General features: G+C 31.2%; 1 protein-coding gene across 3 annotated transcripts in view; it reads left to right on the top strand.

Moving 5' to 3' along the window:
- Positions 1-23,983, top strand: part of Con (leucine rich repeat protein connectin) — a 259,030-nt gene that overhangs the window by 32,538 nt on the left and 202,509 nt on the right. The window contains exon 2 of one of the 3 annotated variants that reach the window (XM_083093604.1): positions 12,741-12,825. The exons of the other annotated variants lie outside the window; for them this stretch is intronic. The gene's annotated coding sequence lies outside the window, so the exon portion shown is untranslated. The remainder of the gene's footprint in view (positions 1-12,740; positions 12,826-23,983) is intronic. 3 annotated transcript variants of the gene reach the window in all.

Here is a 23,983-nt window from a genome sequence, read left to right as displayed (position 1 = left end):
AAATAAATGATTCATTTAATGTGCGAAAAAATATATACAAAGTTTCTCGACCTACTTATTTAATACAAACTCAAAAATATTTCCCAAGGATTGAACGTCCGTTCTCTCGCACTTCTGAACGATTTTTGCGAGGAGTAGGACTGCCATTTGTCATGTTTCCAACATCATTTTACTTGGATGTGCTATGTACGTTTAACACGTTTAACGAGAGAATTAAGTAAGACGTTACACGACAGCGTGAGAGCCGAGGGGATATACGAGCGAACGTTCATTCATCGTTGTCATCGTCGTCGTTACGTTGATCCTGGCGTGTCGAATTCTTCCACAGGCTGATTGGAATGAAAATTGATTCGTTCCGTCTAGTTTTGAGTTCTAGGGCTCTCTGGATCGGCAGTTTTCCAAGTGAGGGATTATTTTGGAGAAGAACATCAAAGAAAGGAAAATAATATCGGAATAATTTTTTTAGATAAGTTATATAAAATGACATATTTTATATGTTATTGATTATTATTATTATTATTAATTATTATTATTTCTTGTTTCGTATGAGCTCGCTGGTGTTTCTCAAATGATTCTTTGAAAGGATAGCAATTTAAAAATATCGTTAAGTACCGTCGTATGTGATTCCAATATTTGCATGGTACTCGGCGGATTTCGGGCTGAGTATTGTGAGTCAATCTTGTCGAGAGAGTTCAATCTATCTTACGAGAGGCTGATCGATGTCTGAAATCAGAATTCTACAGAGCTCACGATATACGGCGTCGCTTTAAGGAGGGCTTCATGATCAAACAACCGCAAGATTAAACTTGTATCGTAATTTAACTATCTATTACGTGATATATTTGCTCGCTAACAAATTACGCATATATGCACCGATTCACTCGAGAAATGTAATTATAACACATGATTACGTTATAAGGAAAGGCAATACAATTCTACAATGTTCGTAGAAGAAGTTTTTTCAAAAAACGCAAAATTTTATTGAAAGCTTGATTGTGAAAAGAGATTAATTATTAATCATTTAATTCATATTCGGATAATTTGAAATAAATTTAGCTATAATATGCGTCGTATTGAATTTGTAAATTAAAATTTTAGTGAATTTTAAATTAGAGTTTTGTAAATTAAAAATTTTCTTGGTACTTTGCAGCGTAATTAAATGTCAAAATAATTTATCGAGTTAAATTTTTTTCACACCTTTTTTCACATCTAGCTACAAGGAGAATATTACACGGAATGCTTTAGCATTTAAATACTCTAAATTGATTTTAAATTAGATTAAATTGAATTTTATTTTATTTCATATTAATATTTAAATATTTGAGTAATGCAAGTCGATTGAAATTAAATTGAGTTTAATTTTAATACATATTGCGGAATATGATATTGAAAATGTGGTGATTACGTCTCAAGTTTGTTCTACTCACGGATTTCATATTTACATTTCGCTTATACAGATGGTGCATTAACCCTCGCCACATTATGAAAGCATCTCTTCTAGGGCGACTGCAAATTAATTTCAATTACCATCGAGAACAGGCTTTGATATGATAACAACTAAAGCGAATCATCATGGTGATGCATCATGCTACTATTCTAAGCTCCTAAGAAAAGCAAACAGCATCTGTGATCTTTTCATACATGTTTTTTCAAAAATGTTTTATATTATTTCATAAGAACCAATTGCAATTTATAATAATTTGTAACAGCAAATAAGAGACGATTGATGAATGATTATGGAAAATAATTGCAACACAATTTTTAATATTAATTGTATTAATAATTTTTTTATTTACAAATTATTTTATTGTACAAGAAGAAAGGAAAGATAAGGATAGAAAAATTTATAAAATATAATACTGTAAAATTTAATAATATAAATATAATATAAATATAATAAAATCCATAAAATATATAATAACTATTAAAATTATATTAATTTTTTAATACGTAATATTTTATATATATGCGCGCGAAAGAAAATTAATTTCATAAATATAACTCTATTCTTTTAAAATCATGTATCTTTCAACAAATCTAACGCAAGAATATAAAAATCGTATCTCTACATAAGACTCTAGTAATAAATATCAATAATATGCATATTACTCTTGGTCTCGCGCTAAAACATCTCTCGCGAAATTGATACTCGACGCACTTATTATACTTTCACATGCCTATCTGCAAAACGCGAAACATCGTCGAGTCGAGTGTGAGACCGCAGCGCGGGGTCCGTATATCTTTCTGGGACATTAACGTGTCGCTCTCGCGCAAGATGTAAATATCGCAATCACGAGCACGCGCACAACACGGGAAACTTAACGGGGTAGCCCTCCGAAATACGTCGCACTCCGACACGCCCGAATAGTCGACGCGCGGCGAATCCGCGGAGCACATAAATGCATTATTCAGGGAGAGAGGCAATGCAGGGTGGCGGTGTACTCTACCGCATTTGCGTTACTTCCAGAAGATTAAACTTGCATGCGAGCGAGCTATGAAGTATAGTCGCAGACGGCACGGCCGACATGCGACTTGCTCTCGGACAATGCGCCGGTCCGCTTTCGGACGCGCAATCTTTTTTTCCTCTCATTCTTACAACAGAGGGAGAGAGCGAGAGAGCGAGAGCGAGAGCGAGAGCGAGAGCGAGAGAGAGAGAGAGAGAGAGAGAGAGAGAGAGAGAGAGAGAGAGAGAGAGAGAGAGAGAGAGAGAGAGAGAGAGAGAGAGAGAGAGAGAGAGAGAGAGAGAGAGAGAGAGAGAGAGAGAGAGAGAGAGAGAGAGAGAGAGAGAGAGAGAGAGAGAGAGAGAGAGAGAGAGAGAGAGAGAGAGAGAGAGAGAGAGAGAGAGAGAGAGAGAGAGAGAGAGAGAGCGTGACTTAAGAGGGAAAATGTTGGGGAGCAAATTTCGATTTTATTACCCCGAGAAGAGTCGTTACGTTGTGATACTGTGTTTAAGGGAGGAGAGAAACATTCTTCATATTAATCTTTTTTTAAGTCAAATTAAAAGATACTAAACAATATATTAAAAGAATTTACAGGAAATTTTTTCGAAGATTATTATTATATGATAAATTTATAACACAGAAAGGTTAGGGTTGGAAAGATTAGAGAGGTACTAATTTAGAATAAAGAATATAGGATGATTCAGCTCACCCGAAGCAATGATTTTTTCTTAAAAATGTGATGTCACAGAAAATTGGAAAAAAAATTTCAGTACAATAGACACCTAAATTAATCATTGCTGATGGTTCCATCTTTCGGGACAGACTAGAAGTAGGATCTACTGGGATCAGTTTTAAAATTTCAAATAGGAAATAATAAGTCGAGTGGATGAGTATCGTTGAGCTTTAGGAAGGAAGCAACTTTTATCAAAACTTTATTCAATTATCTTTTTCAGAAAAATGTTTCGAGAAAAACGTTTGAATATATGAATACCTGCAATAATTTAATACCTTGATACACACTTTAACAGCTCGGCTGTTTTGATAACATTCACCCAACATCATAAGCATATCAAAATCTTTCTCATTTAAAAACATGTTTCCTTTGCTCGGAACAAATTCAAATTGAATGATAAATGATAAATTTCTATTTGCATCAATTCTTTTGACATTACAGTGTCAATAACAAGCCAGAATCATTACGGTGTTAATGATTAGAACTAGTGCGGAAACTTCTCGAGCACTTGTAAATTATTGCAGGCATCCACACATTCAAACATTTTTCTTGGAATCTGTAAGAGAAAATTGAATTTTTAATAAAAGTTGTTTCTTCTTTAAAACCCTACCCAACGATATCCCACTTGACCCATATTCCTATTTGAAATTTTAAAACTGATCCCAGTTACACATACTTCTGGTCTGTCTAAAAGAACCATTACCAATGACTAGTTTAGGTATCCATTAGTAATGAAATTTTTTTTCTAATTTCCTGCGATGTCATATTTTTGAAAAGAAAAACGACTAGCATGAATGGTTTTAATCACTTTATATAGGAAGAAAATGCGACATCTTGATAATTTTGTAACAAAATTAAAATTATCATGTCAAAAGAGAATCTAATCACTAATATTATATATATATATATATTATAGTTCAGTAAATCATGGCATTAACTTATAGTTTACAGATCACTTTTTTTTATATATTGTAGGTGCATTACTAATACCCGAGAAAAAATGGACTTATGTAAGATTTATAATTATATAAGATCATATCATATAATTATTACATAATCATATATAATTAATTATTAATTATATAATTCGGTTAGATCTAATTATATATGAGAACAGATCTGGTTAAATATGATTATATAAAGATAAAATTATATGTAGTTATATAAAATTATATATGTCATCAGATCTTTTCACATTTAATTATGTATATTTACATCTGACAATATTATACCCATTTTTTCTCGGGTAATATATGCACTTTAAATTACGTGTTGCTTCCCTTTGGTTTTTGAGATATGCGACTTTGAAATGTCACAATTTTCGTACTTAATTGTATTATCTTTTCGTTATATCCTACTTGTAAATGATGATGATTTGTGAAATAAATATAATTTAATAAGATGTGAAAAATTGTATATTGTTTCATTTCTTAATTTTTTTTTATTTTACCTGAATATTTTAAAATTAAAAAATATATATTTAAATGCGTGACGGAAATGAAAGGCATAGCCTTTTGTTATATCCTTGTAAATGATATTTAATATCCTTTGTATAATAAATGTAATTGAATAAGATATGAAAAATTATATATTATTTTATTTTTTAATATTTTTGTTATTTCATTTGAATATTTTATTAAGTATTTATTAAAACTAAAAATATATAAATATTTAAATAAACGCGGAATGGGAGAGGGATATAGCCTCTCTCTCCTCCTTCATCTCCACCTCGAGGAAATTCTAATCTAACATAAATCTTTAATTTCAATTTAAAATCAGAAATAAGTTTAGTTAGGTTAGTTTTTTCGAGATGGGAGTGTAGAGGAGTAGAGTATAGTTCTTTGTTCACGCGTTTACTAAACAATAAATTAAAATTACATTGATTTGGAACTTTCCGCACAAAAGAAAGTTTGAGATAAATGAATTCTACTTACATATCTATGTAAATATTTAATTGCAAACTGGAGTATTTAATAATGAATAGCTTAATGATCAATGCTTAATAATGATGAAAAGATTTTACGAGAATCATAATTTTGAAAATATATGTCAACGTTAAGGGACTAGATTTTCTTTTCTAAAAATTTTATTTTTACAATATTTCAAAGTGTGGCATATCTCAGGAATAAAAGAGAGCCTCACACAATTAAAAGCGTGTACCATTTAGGAATCTAGCCTTCACAATACACGTTGAAAGAAAAGTGATTCGCGAGGTCAGTATCAAGATTTACCGTTATTTCATTAAAGCTTCCAATTTTGCATTAAATGTGATGTATTCCGCAAGCGTAATGCGACTCGCTTTGTTTCGGTAACTGATATCGCTGTAACACGTCCCCTTTAACCCATTAACCCAAATAATTGGCGATTCGCCAGGATCGCCAGAGCGCGCATTCAAGGTCTGATGTATCGCCCGAAACCGCGTTAACCCCTCCGCTTAAGACCAATACCTCCGCAACAGCAATTCCATTAAGGACAATCGCAAGCGTAAGCGATTGTTCGCTCGATCGTTGACATCTTAACGTTACGCCCTACGTGACACATGGTTTCGCTCACAATTTGCAATCAGCATAGACACCATTTTGGATTGTCATTACGAAATATTGGATTCTAATAGTTTTAGCTCAACAAAATATTCTTGAGTAAAGTAAACATCGAGGGGGAAACCGCTGATCAAAATTATGTACACTAATGCCTACTAATGCCCAATTCCTGGGCACTACTGCTAAATTTTTTACTAATGCCTAGTAATGCCCACCAATGCCCAAGCAAGACTAATAGGCTGCGTTCAGCAGAAAAAGTAGCTTTGCAACTGTTATAAAATTTTTTATATGATTGATTTATTACATTTAGATCGATAAGAACTAAGGGCAAGAACGGCTAAGAATTTCGACAAGAATTAATCGTATTGAAGAATCTTACAACAGTTGCAAATAAGTTGCTTTTTCTGCTGAACACAGTCATAGTAAAACTGTATAAGTTAATATTTACCTTAATAGATTTACATAAATACACTTTATTTAAATCATCTAATATATAGGGTGTCCCATTTTAAATAATACGCTCAAATATCTCCGAAACGGTGCGTTAAATAAAAAAATGTTTCAAACAAAAGTTGTATGGCTTGAAGGGGGCCATCAGATGGTGTCATTAATTTGACCTTAAATAGTTACTTGAAGGTCACGTGAAGGTCACCCTCAATTTTTTAAATGGAACTGCCTATTTTTATTGCATATTCTTGTAGCTTATCTCGAGGACTTTCCAAAACACTATAATAAAATATTTTTCCCTCAAGTACTTTTTGAGTTATAAGCTTGAAATCATTTCTTAATTTTACATAAACCGTAAAATATCTTGTAAAATATTCATTTTTCGATTATCTTACCTTAATATTTTTATGTACAAAATAATGAGAGGAATCAATTGGTGTAAAGAAAACACATAGTTATTTTTAAGAAAAAATATGTAATTGTTAATTGCAAATTACATATTTTTTCTTCGAAACAACTATGTGTTTTCTTTACACCAATTGATTTCTCTCATTATTTTGTACATAAAAGGTAAGATAATTTTGTACATAAAAAATAAGATAATTTTGTAGCCTTATAATTCAAAAAGTACTTGAGGGAAAAATATTTTATTATAGTGTTTTGGAAAGCCCTCGAGATAAGCTACAATAATATGCAATAAAAAATAGGCGGTTCCATTTAAAAAATTGAGGGTGACTTTCAAGTGACTATTTAAGGTCAAATTAATGACACCATTTGATGGCCCCCTTCAAGCCATACAACTTTTGTTTGAAACATTTTTTTATTTAACGCACCGTTTCGGAGATATTTGAGCGTATTATTTAAAATGGGACACCTTTATATCCAAATTTCGATGATGACGTAACAAAACGAGAACAATAGTAGTGATAGCAGCGCTGAACCGGCGTTTACCGACCGGAATACAACGGATAACATCATAAGATATTTATACAATTTACCTAAAATTTAAAAACACGTTTTATTGAGTGTTGTAATTTTGACATAAAATTATTATTTGGAAAAAAAGACTTAATATTACTTTAATAACGTCCATAATACGCATTAATACTTCAATAAAACCTAATAATGCCCAAGTAATGCCCAGTAATGCCCAAGCAATGCCCAGTAATGCCCAAGCAATGCCCACTAATGCCCAAGAAACGCCAGTAATTCCCAAACAATGCCCAATAAATCTACCAATGCCTCAAATCTGTACACCGCAATGCCCTCAGCGGTTTGCCCCTCGGTAAACATTTTTCAATAAATCAAATATTGCGTTATAAAGTTTTTATAAAAGTATGCTTCGGTTTTTTTTTGCAAAGTATAAAATGTTTCAAATATTTTTTTCCCGCGAAAAAACATGCGCGCTGTTAAATTCGAGACCTCGCAATGTACGTACAATTCGATCATTAAAATTGCGATAGCTTTTATTTGGGAGGATATCTCGCGCGCGCGGAAGTCTCGTCAATTAACCGAGAGTCGACGCGAATTGCGAAAGTGACGTTGACGACGAATCCTCGCGTTCAGAATGATTTATCGTTCATCTAGCAATAAGTACACCGAGAGACTTGCTACATGTGCAAGCGTCGGATATACGCGCTATGGACGGATGCTATGAGTCTATGTATTTGCGCGGAGAATTGTTAGAGATAGCGTTGATGTGTGAGTGTTTGTGTCATCGACAAAAGCGAGGAGTCGACTCGCCCGAATGTCACGACGAGGGTAGAGAAAGGGCAGACGTACACACGTAACGACAGTGATGACGAAGTAATGGAGCCGCGACTCGGTTTCATCGTCGGGGTTATACATGGACTCCTGATTCCACCCTGGATATTTCAGATCACGATGCGCCTAAGTCGTTTTGCATTCCTCTCGAATCGGATCAATATTCGTTCTACGTTCACGGGGTGACCTGAAAGAAAGAAAAATTTCGGCCACGTATACAGCATTATTTATAATATTATTTATGTTCAGATTAAGTTGATTTGTTTATCATAATAGTACAAATTTGATATATGACAATGTATCATTTTTTTTTTCTTTCGACTGTGAAAATTTTCGAAATTATGCAAATGTTTTATTTATGGAGCAAAATGTCGGAAATAAAATTAAGCAGCAATGTCGCTGTTTTTCGGTTTGCGTATTTATGTAATTTGATAATTGAATGAATTATGTAAATGCAAAGTTTCGAAAACATACGTTGTCAATTGCATAAATATTTTATGTCATGATGCAACTGATTCGCATTTAGAATTCAGATCAATTTGACACATACACGCACATTACCGTAACTTTTTGACAAGTAAAAGCATAATTTAAAACTTACTATTAACATAATTTAAAACTTACTATTACTTTGAACAATAAATTTTTAATAAATTTTAAAAATAAACTTAAAAATAGCAACAAAATGTTTAGTAAATAAATTTTAAAATTTACACACAAGTTTTATAACTTTTTTATTATTAAATTAATTATTCATTATTTTTTTATTATGCTAAAAGCTATATAGTTAAACAATTTTTATCGAATAAAATAAAATATAAAGGTAGTATTTTTAAAATATAATAAAAAATTCTATAGAATCATTTTGTAAAATTCTATATATATTTATAAATGAATCTTTTTTAACAAAAAAATTTAAAGATTGTCAAATATTTATTAGAAATTATAATTTCTTTGTCTTCTTTTAAATTAAACATTACGATAATATAAGACAAAGTCCTTTTAAAACAAGATAAAGTTTCTTTTAAGCAAATTTACTTCTTCATTACTTTCTCTCTTCTCTCCCTCGGGAATTAGCACGATGAATTTTCTATGAAAATTTTGCTGCGAAACCTTTAATAAGACTAGTTTCGGAGAATCCTTTATTCTCTACGGAGCTTATTCTCCCATTTGCTTCCTTCTATTATCGCCTACTTACATTCCCTGATGGGTGAATCATCCCTCAATTATATCATTTCCGAAAACTTTGTTTCGTTTCTAGTAGTAGTGTCACGGGTTATTTCCCGGTTTATAACTCGATAACTTGATAACTTGCCTGTTATCTGCAAGGTAAGCCGAATAAATTTAAGAGGCTGCTTAGAATTCTACGGCTCTCTCTATACTTCTCTTGGGCCGATTTCGGCCGATTCAGACAGTTAGTTATTAAAGAAGCGAAAGATTCTCCACGAGATGCATGAGAATTAATTTCGTTTTTCTCGTGTCTCTCTCTCTTTTATAATAGAAATTATTAAAATTCTTCTTTTCCATAGAACGGAAACGTGTTTTATTATTCTTTTCTTTTTAATTTTTGGGTGATAAAAAAAATATATAATATTTTTTATGCATAAGTACAAAGAAAATATAATTTTTTAGGAAAATAATTTGAATAAAATATAATTAATTTTATTTAACAAACTAACAAACTAAATTATAATTAACTTAATAATATGGTTTATTTTGTTATCAAATAAAGTTAATTATTTATTAAACTTTTGTATGTGTCCATGTATTCAAAAACATCATAATCTTTTTATTAAAAAAAAATTAGTTTATTAAAACTGTTTGATATTAAACGAAATACACATTCACAGTTAAAAAATACAAATTGTTGAAAAGATATTCCTTCACAGAATTGACTTAACAGTTTATAACTCTATGAGTCATATCGGATTCGATTTAGCGGCAAACCTCGAGTCCTTGACAAGGAAGACTAGCGAAAAAGGAAACGGCGCCACGATGGCAGTAGATGCTATAAGTCATCATCGAGGATTTATCAATCGTCGACATGGCTTAATCCGATCCTGCCTTACAACAATTATATAGGATATTTATTTTATTATAAAATTTTTGGTCGATCTATATTTTTTATTAACAATAAATTGGAAATTTGCAATAATTAATGATAAAAAATTAAAGCATTTTTACGTATTAAATTTTTGGAAAAAATTTGGTAATAAAATTATTTTTAATAAATTTTAAGTATTTTGTGCTTTGATAAAACTTCAGTTTTAAATCATTTCTTTTGGTTGCTAAAAATAGAATTTTTTAATTTAAATTTTCGAAAAAGCGTTTTATGCTCTGAGAAATCAATTTTTTCGTCAATTTTAATTGGTAATATGTCAATAAAATATTTATTTACCTAAATATCATACATTACACTATGCAATTTATTTGAATTAATGTTGACAATAACAATCTAAAAGGTAATCGAATGGAAAAGCCATTCGTGATGCATTATTGTGTTTTAAGATATCAAATTTGAAAGCTTGCTTGATGGCTTGGTTAATGCAATTTAATGTATTTGAGCATATTTATGTATACATGCAACTTGATTAAACAAGCGTTGCGTAAATTAATAATGTATGCGATATACGGAATATAATAATCTACAATTCCAGAATTTATTTATCGAGTATTATAGCTGAGAATTAAAAAGAAAAAAGAAATAGTTGAAAGAAAAAAAGTTTTATATTATATTTATGTTGTAAAAATTTATTAAAATTCTTTCAAGAAAATGTTTAAGAATTAAATATAAAATGTATGTAGTTATATCAAATGCTATATTTTATATTAGAATATATAACCCTATATTTATAACATATTTAATATGTAAGAAAATTATTTATTTAAGAAGTATCATAAAATACAATTTTAGGATAAAATTTTCTGTTTTAAAACGTAACATATACAATAATTTTGCAACATATTATATTCTATAAAATAAATTAATGTAAAACAACACTTATTTAATAAATTATTATTATAAATTATTTATAAAATAAATTCATGTAAAACGACACGCATTTAGTAATACGTGAAAGGTGCTGTATTATAACATGTGTCAGCGTTTTTTAGCACGAGTCTTCAGTGATTGAACATTTCATGTGTTGCCTCAATGTACTTAAATCGATTTAAGAGACATCGGCGATGAATCGCGCGATGGTCCTCTATCATCAATCGATATTAATGTCCGGAAAAAACTCGTTCTAGAGTGATCGGGCGATATAATAAATCAGAAACTCACTTTTGAAGCGAATGTGTTCGTGTGATATGTATATACGCACACAGATGAATGCTCCACTTTCGTCCACTCTCTCAATGACGAAAACGCTTTAACTGCATTAACGTTTACGAACCGCGATATCGTTCCTGCAAAGATTTAAGAACGGCAATAGTTTAGAAGGCAAGTTCTGGGGTGATTCGCTTCGTGAGCTCCCTAATTTCTATTTCCGCTATGACGTCACATCATTTCTTTCTCTCCTTTCCCCGAGCGTCGTAAAAGCTGTTACGTCTGTGATGAGGGTGACTTTTGTGTTCCGTGACGATGATCGCGTTTTGGATGGTGCCAGTATGACGCATATAGGGTGTTCTATCACTACCGCATCAAGACTTAATGCACAGTTTGATAATTATAGAAATAAAAATTATTAATTTATAACGTGTACCGTTTTCTTATTGTCTCCTATTGGGAATAAAAATTTATATAGAAAGATATATTTTCTCAGATTCGCTTTTTGCTCCTGCAAATTCGTTTGCGCGGTCTTTCGCGATATTGACGAGACGAAAACTTGGCTGTAATCTAGATAACGCCGAGAGGACGATTGATTGAAGGCAGTAGTGGTCAGTTTCGTTTTAGTTTTGCGAATAATAGAGTCGCGAACGATATCGTTTGTCACGCGAAACTGGCCATTTCGAAGGGAGAATATCGTTTTGGGGGATTTACGAATGCCATTTTTAACAACATTGCAGACGCGACATAAAATATATAGAAAATAATAAAAGTATATGATCAAAATTCACCGGTGCTATGTTTAAAATGTTAATTTTTTTGAGCTTATCTCTCGATTATCTGGCCTTTAGTTCCTAAATTTGCTCGGGAATCGCGAAAAGCCTGTTTCCGCGGTTGTGAACGATGCGCGACTCCGCTGCTCGATTAATTATTCGCACTCGTAATTTGATATTCTGCACGCGCGGGCCAATATTCGCGCATAGCCGCGAAATAACAACCGAATGGTTTCCATGAACAACAAACCGGATTAATGTCGCTACGGCAATTAATGTAGCAGTTTTGTTGCGGGAATAATGCACAAGGTATCTAATAATACGGAAACAGTAGTGATCGCGCACAATATACACTTAAATTTTATATTAAAGCCGTGAAATAAAAATTCGTATATGAATTCGATTTCATTTTGTTTTTGTTTATTTTATCGGAATTTTTGCCTGATTGCGAAATTATGAGACGCGAAATAAAAATTTCTTTACATAGACTTTGCTTTTTATCATTGATTACCAATTTGGATATATTCATTTATTCGAAATCAATTTCGTATATATGCACTTCTTTTTATATAAAATATTCTAGATTGAAAATTGCTTTTAATTATCAATTAGTTAATTATACTAGTTAAATTATAGCGTAGGTGTAACATTAAACAAAAGAAAAGCTTTTACTTTATTAGTTTTAAAATTAGATTATATTTAACTTAATTAGCTTCGTTAGCTTTGTTTTATTATTAATTTTTAATTTCTAGAATTTCGTTCGTCTTTTTTCAGGAGATTCAGTGATTGCATTCCATAAAGAAATCGGTCGATTCTGCAATTATCGGTCGAATTTACGGCACAAGTCTACGATATTCGGGTAAATAATAAATTATTTTATAAAATTTTCTTATAAATATATATATATGTATTACAATATATAACAAAGTAAAGAAATTAAAAATTTTTTTGAAGTTGACAAGAGAAATGTATACTTTATTTCTTCATTAGGAAAAATAATTTGAATTAATAACACACAATAATTTGAATCACAATCATGTAAGTTGGGAGAAGAAGCCAAAGTTGGGCATATTACGTATGTGAATAATTTTTCGTTTACCTCTTTATATGTGATTACATAAAGCATCGAATTTTGTCCTCCTTCCCTTTAGTTCCCATTATTGTTTTCCGGCCGTGGACACGACGGAGGAAAAGCCGACATCTATTTGCGAAAAGCGGATGAAACATCTGGGCGAGGAAATTTAATTTCTATGCTTTAGCTCTCTGTGCGCTCGCTTAGCGCTAATTTCTTGCCATTTGTAACTCGATAAAAATCGACGGTCCCCTGTCACGCCCCCTCTTAGTCTCTTGTGTCGGAGAGAAAAAAAAGAAGGAGAAAAGGCGACGATAACGTTCTTCGACTCCTTTTTCGCTCTGATTGGAAATGTTTGTCTCCACATCGATCTATGATCCAAGCGTGCCTCGCCAGCTCTCTCCCTTCCCCTTCCCTTCTCCTTTTTCTCCTCCTTCCCTTCTTTCAGTCACCAGAATTTTTCCCGTACTCCGAAAAGCTCTTTTCTCTCGAGAACGTTTCGATCAGTCGTAGAAAAAAACTTGTCAACTCTCTTTCTATCTCTCTCTGTCTCTCGCTCTTTCTTTCTTTCTCTCTTTCTCTTTCAGCGTTTATTGGGGGTTCCTGTTGAAAGCCGGAGACGAAAACGTAAAAGGGGGAAGAACAAGGATAAAATGGAAACAGAAAAGTGGAAAAAGATTATGGATGTTTGAACTTGATTGAAGTTTTCGAGAACTACAAGCGTGCGATCAATTGAAATGATCGTGAATGTCGTCTTCGTTTGTCATCTTATGGTCTTATGGTTTCTGTTTTGTCCAGGTTTCCATCTAGCCGTGTCGTGCTTTATTACGTTAAAGATTATATAGAAAAGTTATATCCTACTTTATTGCATGAGAAAGAAGGAAAGCGCATCAATACTTACGTTAGGTATTAGAAGTATATTATACAGGGTGTCCCATTTTAATGTCCCACCCTAAATAACTTTCTTATTTTTAATTTTAGAAAAAGATGTTTCAGACAAAAGTTGTATGGTTTCAAGGGGGACATAAGGTGGTGTCATTAGTTTGACCTTGAATAGTTAGTTGAAGGTCACGTAAAGGTCACCTTCAATTTTTTAAACGGAACTGCCTACTTTTTATTGCATATTCTTGCAGCTTATCTCGAGAGCTTTCCAAAACACTATAATTAAGTACCTTTTCATTAAGTACTTTCCGAGTTATGAGACGAAGTAATTTCTCAATTTTACATAAACCATAAAATATCTAGTAAAATATTCATTTTTCGATTATCTTATCTTAATACTTTTATTTACAAAATAATGAGAGTAATCAATTGGTGTAAAGAAAACACATAATTATTTCGAAGAAAAAATATGTAATTTGCAATTAACAATTACATATTTTTTCTTAAAAACAACTGTGTGTTTTCTTTACACCAATTGATGACTCTCATTATTTTGTACATAACAGTATTAAGGTAAGATAATCGAAAAATGAATATTTTACTAGATATTTTATGGTTTATGTAAAATTAAGATATTATTTTAAGCCTCATAACTCGAAAAGTACTCAATGAAAAAATACTTTATTATAGCGTTTTGGAAAGCTCTCGAGATGAGCTGTAAGAATATGCAATAGAAAGTAAGGGGTTTCATTTAAAAAATTGAAGGTGACCTTTACGTGATCTTGAAGCAACTATTCAAGGTCAAACTAATGACACCACCTTATGTCCCCCTTGAAACCATACAACTTTTGTCTGAAACATCTTTTTCTAAAATTAAAAATAAGAAAGTTATTTGGGGTGGGACATTAAAATGGGACACCCTGTATGTAGGAGTATTAAAGAGGTTTAAATTTAAAATTTTAAATTAAATTTAAAATTTTTTAAATAAATAGTTGAAATTAATTACATAGAATTAAATATTATATCAACATTTATACATGCGATTAAATAATGTCTGATCAAAGATTGTTTTGTTGAGACGCTTTTCAGGTAGATGGAGAGAAATAGGAAATAGCGATTTAGATTTTCGAAATCCAACAATTAAGACACGTTGAAAGACACGAAATATTAAGAAATAAACAAAGGGTATCTAAAAGCATAGCACTTGCTTTTAAGTGAGAGTGAGAAAAGTTAGAAATCGTTAATCCTAAAGCGTTGTTTGCATATAGCAAGAGGAGATAAAAGGCAAAAAGTGTAGAGAGACAGACAGGCAGACTTCCGAAGGGATGACATGGGAGAAAATCAATTTGCTCGCGCGTGTGATCTTCTTTGAGACTTAAGAAATCCCTTAGGGAGAATTCCACAGTCGACGCAGTCATCTCTAGTGAGACTCCTATTTCCTTCTACATCCCCCTTTCTCTTTGCAAGTCTCTTCAGATCGTCGCATTTTTTAATGATCTAAAGGAGTCATCCTTTTCTATCGGCTAACGTCTTTGTAGTCGATTGTCGATAAATCGTTCTTTGATAATAAAACCGCCTCCACACAACATGATCAATATACACCAATATTGGCCAATATAATTATATCATATTGACATTGGACAACAATTGCTATGATGGCGATATGTAATTGCCATGTGAAATTCATGCACATGATATAGCCAACATTGGATATGTTGTGTGGAACCTCAAGGATACTGTTTTATTCCTTTTTCGATCTCTTTATTCTTTCCCACCTTCCACCCGTTTTCGCTATGCGTATACATCATTTCTCTTTGACAGAAAAAGATTTGCCCGAAACTAGGCTTTTTCTGGCAAGAAAGAGAAGGGAAAATGTGAAACAAGGGTGCAAATGGCGGGCAGGGGTTGGTATCGCGCGCATCCGCCGCGAAAAGTCTCCACCCTTGCTTCCCAAAAGGCAGCAAGCAGGAAATCAGCAGTGGGCGAATGGCTGGAATCAGATTCTGCTTGTGCGGGCGTCCTTCTTCTTTTTTCTCTCTCTCATTTCCGGGGCGGAGTGTTTAAAGCCCGTGAAATGGGCCGCCTCGCTCTCTTCTTCATCCCCCTTGCCCACGATTTGTCGATTTCCTCGCTCTCTCCCTTTCGCTTTCGCTCGCTCTACAAGCTGAACTTGGACGTAGGGGATTCTCCTCGCTAATGGCTAGTAGTTTCTCCCGAGGCTTGAAGGTTTTTTTGGGGTGCTGAGCGCTCGTGCGCGGTTGCCGAAAATTTTAATTGCCGTCGGTTAGAACTTGGCCCTTTATCTTTTGCACGTATTACTCAATGTTCAAGTTATACAGAAAGTTTTACCGCAAGTTTTGCGAGCATATCTTTAAATTACTGCAAAGGAGAAATATTAAAGGAAAAAACTCATTAGCAAACTAAAAGATTGTGTGTGTGTGTGTGTGTGTGTATCTATTTTTACAACTTTTGAAATTTTTTTAAAAGTTTTTATAAAAAGTTTTCAAACAATATTTTAAGATTTTTTAAAAATATATTAGTTTTACAATTTCAAATGTTTTTGATTTTTAATAAATTTCCTAACTTTTGGCGCAGCAAAATTATGAAAAAATAATTTTAAAAAGTTAAATATAGAGTCTAATTGATGTAAGATGAAGAAAAAATTAAACACTATCACAGAACTGATATTTATTACGAAAAAATATTGAGAGAAAGAGAGAGAGTGGGGGGATAGTTTCCATCCTTTAAAATAAAAATAGAATGCTTTCCATCCTTTAAAATAAAAATAGAATGCTTTCAATTACATAGACGTTCTTCTCAATTAAAATCATTCAAATTCGAATCGTGATTTGTCGATCTCAGATTTATCTGTCACGTATCTGTCACGGATATTGTTCTGAAATAACGCCTGTTTATTCAATTCATTTCTGCAATGGTTATGTTTGATTTAAGCCAGGTAATTAGAAAACAATAATACTCTATTCTAAATCATAATTTATGAAATAAATTCTTTGAATTTGTAAAAATATTTCTGATAAATGCGGAAATAAACTCGATAAATTTTTAATTAATTAAACATCAGTTGTTATCAGAACTTTTCGTATCCTGTACTCTCTTTTATACAAACTGACGACGAAATCCAAACAAATGGTGCCTACTGTTTGGCTTGTCAGCTTGGAAAAACAATAAGTTGTTTTATATCTCCAGTTTTTTATTCCCTTCTTTTTTATGTATTCTTTATAATTTTGAAATTACGATATAAAAACTTTCTTCTTTAAAAATATAAATATATTATTATATTTGTATAGATTTTATATTTATACAAACTTTAAACACATACATATATACAGGGTGTCGCAGACCACCCGTATCAGCCGAATATATCAAAAACTGAGCGCGGCAGACAAAAATATTTCAGACAAAAGTTGTAAGGTTTCAAGTAACGCATTACATGGTGATATCAGTTTGACCTTGAAGAGTTATTTGAAGGTCACGTGAAGGTCACCGTCAATTTCTTAAATGGAATCTATTTTTTATTGCATATTCTTGTAGCTTATCTCGAGGGCTTTCCAAAACACTATAATAAAATATTTTTCCCTCAAATATTTATTGAGTTATAAGGCTTGAAATCATTTCTTAATTTTACATAAACCGTAAAATATCTTGTAAAATATTCATTTTTCGATCATCTTACCTTAATACTTTTATGTGCAAAATAATGAGAGGAATCAATTAGTGTAAAGAAAACACATAGTTATTTTTAAGAAAAAATATGTAATTGTTAATTGCAAATTAGTACTTGAGGGAAAAATATTTTATTATAGTGTTTTGGAAAGCTCTCGAGATAAGCTACAAGAATATGTAATAAAAAATATAGTATTCCATTTAAGAAATTGAAGGTAACCTTCATGTGACCTTCAAATAACTCTTCAAGGTCAAACTGATATCGCCATGCAATGCGTTACTTGAAACCTTACAACTTTTGTCTGAAATATTTTTGTCTGCCGTGCTCAGTTTTTGAGATATTCGGCTGATACGGGTGGTCTGCGACACCCTGTATATGTATATATATTTACATATATATTTTTATATATTATTAATATTTTATATACCATTTTATTATTTATGCAATAATATGGATTTTTTATTATCTATCTATACGTGTTAAATATTTTTCTTTAAACTTTCAAAAACTGACTGTGCACAATAAAAAGTTAATTTGACAAATTAAATCCAGTGAATACGTCCGTTAACAGGAGACTAGTCGTCAACAAGTCCGATGGATAATCCAAATTTTTCGAAAATTGTTTTATAAATTAATTCCAAGCTGACAAGCCAAAAAAATAAGCATCATTTGTTTGGATTTCGTTTCGCCAGTTTACATAAAATAAAATATAGGAAACGAAAAGTTCGATAACAACTGATTTAATTAGTTAAAAATTTACCGTGTTTTCACATTTCCATCGTGTTATTTCACATTTATCAGAAATATTTTTATTTTTGATTTGTTTAAATGATATAATTGTTTTAGCCAATTTGCGTATTTAAGCAACTCAATTGTGCATAGAAATTCATTTGAAGTTTTTTCTCATTAGATATCTTTTAAAAATTCAGATATTTTAAAAAGTTAATAATTTATTATATTTAATAAATTATTAACCGACGTATTCACTGGTTATATATATATAAAACATTATTAAATATAATAAATTATTTAAATACTTTGCGTTATTTTCACTTATAATGAAAAAATTATTATATATTAAATACATATGAATGAAAAGTAAAATTTTTTTGTATTATCTAGTTATAATCAGCGTACAATACGAACATTTGATCACAGAAATGGAAAAAAATTATAGTGATACATTTGAATCACATGTAAATACTATGTATATACTATGTATATACTAATATATACTATCGATCGAATCGTAAATAGAAATGTAAAATGCTAAATCGGTAATCGAGCAAAAATAGCTATCGAGTATGAAATACTTTCGCCATCACTATTGCGCGATGTAGACGTCACTAGGTATATAGCAGAAATCGCATGAAATATCGAAACGGAACGATGCGGAATAAATATTCCACGTTCGGCGAGTTACCAGCTATAGCTGGCCTGTAATCCCTAACGAACCGAAAATATCCATATTTCCGGGCGATCGGCAAAGCGTCGAAACGTCGCTTCCTCCATTAGCGAATCGAAGCGATCGAATATCGCGAAAGTCGAATACCGGAGACTAACGATTCAAGCGTGAACAACATTGTCAAAACCGGAACAATGGTGTAATCGACTAGAAGGTAGAATCTTCCGTTATCGGAAGCTCCATTATTCGGATGTCCAACCATTTCAATATTTCAATATATATTCCATGTTCCGTTACCCAAATAAAATATCTTCTCGTAGAATATCTCTCCTCCTGTTGAAATAGAAATAATACTTCGTGCAATATTTATTTTCTAGAAATGAAGAAAGGGAGACTGAAGAAAAAGAGAGAGAAAAATTGTATCTCTTTATTCCTCGAATTTATAAATTATTACGATTATAATTTACTAGTCGATATTGTTCACATATTATAATTTATTATAAAATATTAATTTAAGACTGACTGATTTTATATATGTAACAATGGATGGTGCAATGAAACTAGACTCGGAAGAATAGAAATTTTATTCGCGATTGTGCGAACGAGTCGCTAATTTGTGACAACGCGTATAATGAAGGAAAGGAAATTTGATTTCTTCTTTCTTTCTTTGTATGTAAACAGCGAAAAATGCGAATGGTATAACTGCACCGTAATTCCCCCGATGAAGAGACCGAGAACACGGGAAATTGTGCGCCGGCAAGATAGGTATGTATATCTCTACAACGTCGTAGTCACACGCGGGATTATCCGTCGTTTGACTCGCCAAGTTATGCAAATCCACAGAGACGCGCGTATGCCGCGTTATATTCAACGACATTTAACCGTCCAGCAGATATACAACTTTATGATTTCGCGATAGTAATACGAATGGCATCATTTATTTCATTTTCGAAATTATAGCGCGCATGTATTTGTGCGCGCGCTGTAATTTGCCGCAAAAAGTTTTCCTACCCGACTTTACGTCAAATAAATTTGGGAATCTTAATCTTAATATTTTTTGCTTTTTTCGCTCTTTTGGTGATAAGTTATAAAATTTTTAAGTTGAACACAATTTTTGAGGAGAAAAGAAGAGCCTCTATCTATTTTTTTATTGATTTTAGTATATGTACAAAAAAGAAATATATATACATATATATTATCATTTATTGAAAATAAGAATAATCAATGTTGTCATTTTTGTCTATTTGATCATTTTATACTATCAAGTACTTTTCTCTTTTATTACATCTTTTAGGCATGATTTAAAAAAATATATACATATCGAAATATAAAATTGCTTATTTGCAAAATATTATAATAACGTGTAATTTTATTTGAATTAAACAAAATTTTTTTATATTATTTTTGCCAACTGAGTTGACATTCTTTGAATAGAACTCGAAATAAAACTTTCAAAGCCAACCAAATTAGTACTTGGAATACAAAGAATTAAAGGCGAAGAGGACTAAAGATAAAAAAGATTGGAAGGAAAGTTTCCTTTGTATCTGGATATTAAATTTTAAATATCTATTTTTTTCACTTTAAAATGTCGCTTCTTATTCGTTTAAGTAATAAATTGTTTCTATAACGCCGTAGATATTAAACTTAAAAATTATAAAGTAATGTTGTAGAAATTTTTCCCTACGTTTGACATCTATGTTATATTATTTAACTTGTAAAATTGCAAATTATTTGCAAAAACAAGTATATTTTTATAAAAGTCATCATCTTAACATAATATATTTGATTATTGCAAGACATTTATTTTATAAGATTTATGTGCAGAATTTGTCTTTGGAACATTAATATTTTGCATGCAATAAGTCAATGAATAAATATTTAGTTTTGCATTTCTATTATTGGGAAATTGAGCTAAAAATAATAATAACTGATATGTAGCTAAACGAAATAGACTATGTGTATAAAGAATGAACGTTAGACATATATACGTTAAAAATAAAACGATATTACAAAAAATAGCTTTCGTGATTAATTAAAGGCAGAGAAGTTTGTGTGCGTTTTTCTTCTATAAATAATACTTTATAGTCTGTTAAATTCTATTTTAAAAACAATTCTGTTTTAAATAAACCAAAATTTAAAGAGACAATCTCAGACAGAAATTAAAAATACTTTTCTTAAATAACGAAGCCAAAAGTGATTAACGATTTGCTGCTAATTGCAATTACTTTTTCCCTATTCGCGAATCTAAAAGTTAGTTCTGCAGAATGCTATTCACGAATATGATTATACTTTACTCGTGTAAACGCGCTTTTGAGAGTTTATGGCGCAATGCCAGTTATCGCCGACCGTAATTTCTCATGTTCTGACATCGAATCTGATGCCTTTAACGACTATCGCACTAATTACGTCGCATTCGACATCAGTTGTGCGATATATTGCGTGGCGCAATTAGCAACGTCTCTTACGCAGGATATTATCCTGGCAGTGCATAATGTGAACCAATTAATAATCACTAACCGATACCATTATTGATTATATTATTTGTTACTATTGATTGCTAGCGCTCGATGCAATTGCAAAACTTGTATTTATAAACTAAGCATAAGCACGACGTATTTTTTTATGCCGTAACGTGAATTACGCTCGGAAAAATATACGACAAAGTTCGAGCAAGCCGGCGAATATGTACGTGCACCGTACATGCGAACATAAATACATTCGCATGCATATTACATTATTCTCGCAATGCTATCATTTGCTCTCGTTAAAGGTTTTACGCGCAAAGAGAGAGAGAGAGAGAGAGAGAGAGAGAGAGAGAGAGAGAAAATACTGTATATACATGTGTATAAATTATACGTACCTGTAAATTTCACTGTCAATTACGTTAATGCAGATGAATCATGCTACTACTGTCTTGTTTTTTGAATTTTTGAATTTTATTTTTTATTTTTTACAAAGTAGGAAATAAGGATACTTCATTTCTCTATTTTCCAATAAAAAAAAAAATATATATATATATAGGGTGTCTTTAAATTATTAGATTAGATTTTCTAATAGCATATACTTAGAGTAATTTTTTTTTCTCAGCAAAAATGTTGTGAGAGATCATTATTTATGGCAAGCTCTCAGTATTCCAGGTTTTTTTTGTTATACATTTTTGTTACTAACAATGAGCTGCGAATTAAAATTTTTTTAAGGTAAAATTTGAAATTAACTAAAGAATTTTATTATTTTTTCGAAACTTTATTTAATGAAAAATGGTCCTTTTTTTATTACGTATAATTTAAAAGTTATTAATATTTTAATATTTTTACTAAAAGAATCGTGTCCAAATTAGTGGATGATAATGACAGAATGTTATATTACTCTTTGTGTATGTTTATACTTTCTCTAGAGCGCAGAGAAAGCGAGAGCGAGAGAGAGAGAGAGGGGGGGGGAGAGGGAGGGAGAGAGAGAGAGAGGGTCGAATGGCTTAACTTCTTTTTTTGCTTTTAGATGGCATCAAGATTTTTTATTTAAATTCTAAATAACAATTTTTACTTCTTTTTTATTAAAATTGAAATATTTTCGAAATAGTAATGGATCTATCTTAATTTGAATCTTGTTACATAAAAATCTTATAGAGATATTGATTTTTTTAAAAACCGTGGAAATTCGATTTATTTAAAGTGTACCACGTGAAGGTTGCATGATTGGATTTATAATCATTGCATGTTTATGTGCATGTGTACGTACATATTTTTTGCTCTAAGTTACAAAGCTACATTAACACCTCTGTGTACAGAAAATATTTCATTAAAAATCATATAGATATGTCATAATTCGTTGCTGCAAATTGAAGAGGTTGTTGCCTTCTGAGCTACTCTACAACAGTATCTTATTTGTTCTTTTTATCGTTAGTATGCCAGCCGACTCTCAATGTGATACAAGTAACGCCTACAGCACTGTTACTTTTAGCGCTCGATTGCTAGCTTAGAAGCGGAGTTGTCAGCCGTAAGCAATACAAACTTCCTAAAAGTCTATTTCTACACAGTATGTTCGTTCGGTAGGCACATTTATTTATTTACACACAAGAACATACATATCAATTTGTGAATTAAATATATATTCATCCTTATTCCCTATGTTCTTGTTTAAAAATTGATAAATGTTTTTTGACATGGTTGGAGCAATTTCAAAATTTTTTTATTTTATATGTAAATTGTTAGGATATAGTAACATAAAGATAATAGTCCACAAATGACAAATTATTTCTAAAACAATATTGAGGATATATTCTTGGAGGATATCGACATATTCACATAACTGATCTACCTGTCAAGTAGTTGCAAAGAAAGAATCCTAATGTACTACAAAAATTCCGTCTTATAAACATATCCTAATATATATATATATTAAGATAGACATAAAATACATTAAGATATTTGTGGAAAAAATCATTAATTTAAGATATATTTTAATTCTCTAATATTTAAATATGTCTTAATTCTCTAATATATTGAAGAAATATTTATTAACGTACATATAAAGATTTACACAATTTACACATTAAATGATTTATTATTAGCTTTTTGAAGAAATTTACTGAAAATTTATTGGAAACATATTTAAGTAATCTTCTGTTTTAAGCTATTTGGAATAATAAGTTATTGTTCCTTAATTAACTTTATTTCATAAGTAGTCTCACAAAAAATAATTTAATTACATTACTTAAATAGAGTTTAATAGTATTTCCATCGGAGATCTCGGTAGAAACTTGGGCTACAGCTGGTTTAATCCAACGATTGAGGAACTTTTCGTTTAAATGCTCGAGCTGTACAACGATAATAAGTAAAGGCGCCGCCGTGTTAAAACATTCGTTGTTTAGTTATTAATCCGACATCTTTCAGAAGCACACAAAAGTTTAACACGGCTAAAATCTCCACATTCGTCGCTAATGAAGATATATTGATCAAGATTTATTGATTAGCGCT

This window comes from Camponotus vicinus, unplaced genomic scaffold, assembly GCF_025532165.1.
Source record: "Camponotus vicinus isolate PSW18456_S1 unplaced genomic scaffold, iyCamVici1.0 SCAF_3, whole genome shotgun sequence".
Lineage (NCBI taxonomy): Eukaryota > Metazoa > Arthropoda > Insecta > Hymenoptera > Formicidae > Camponotus > Camponotus vicinus.
Note: the sequence above shows the minus strand (reverse complement) of the source record. Positions and strands in the feature narration are given on the sequence as shown.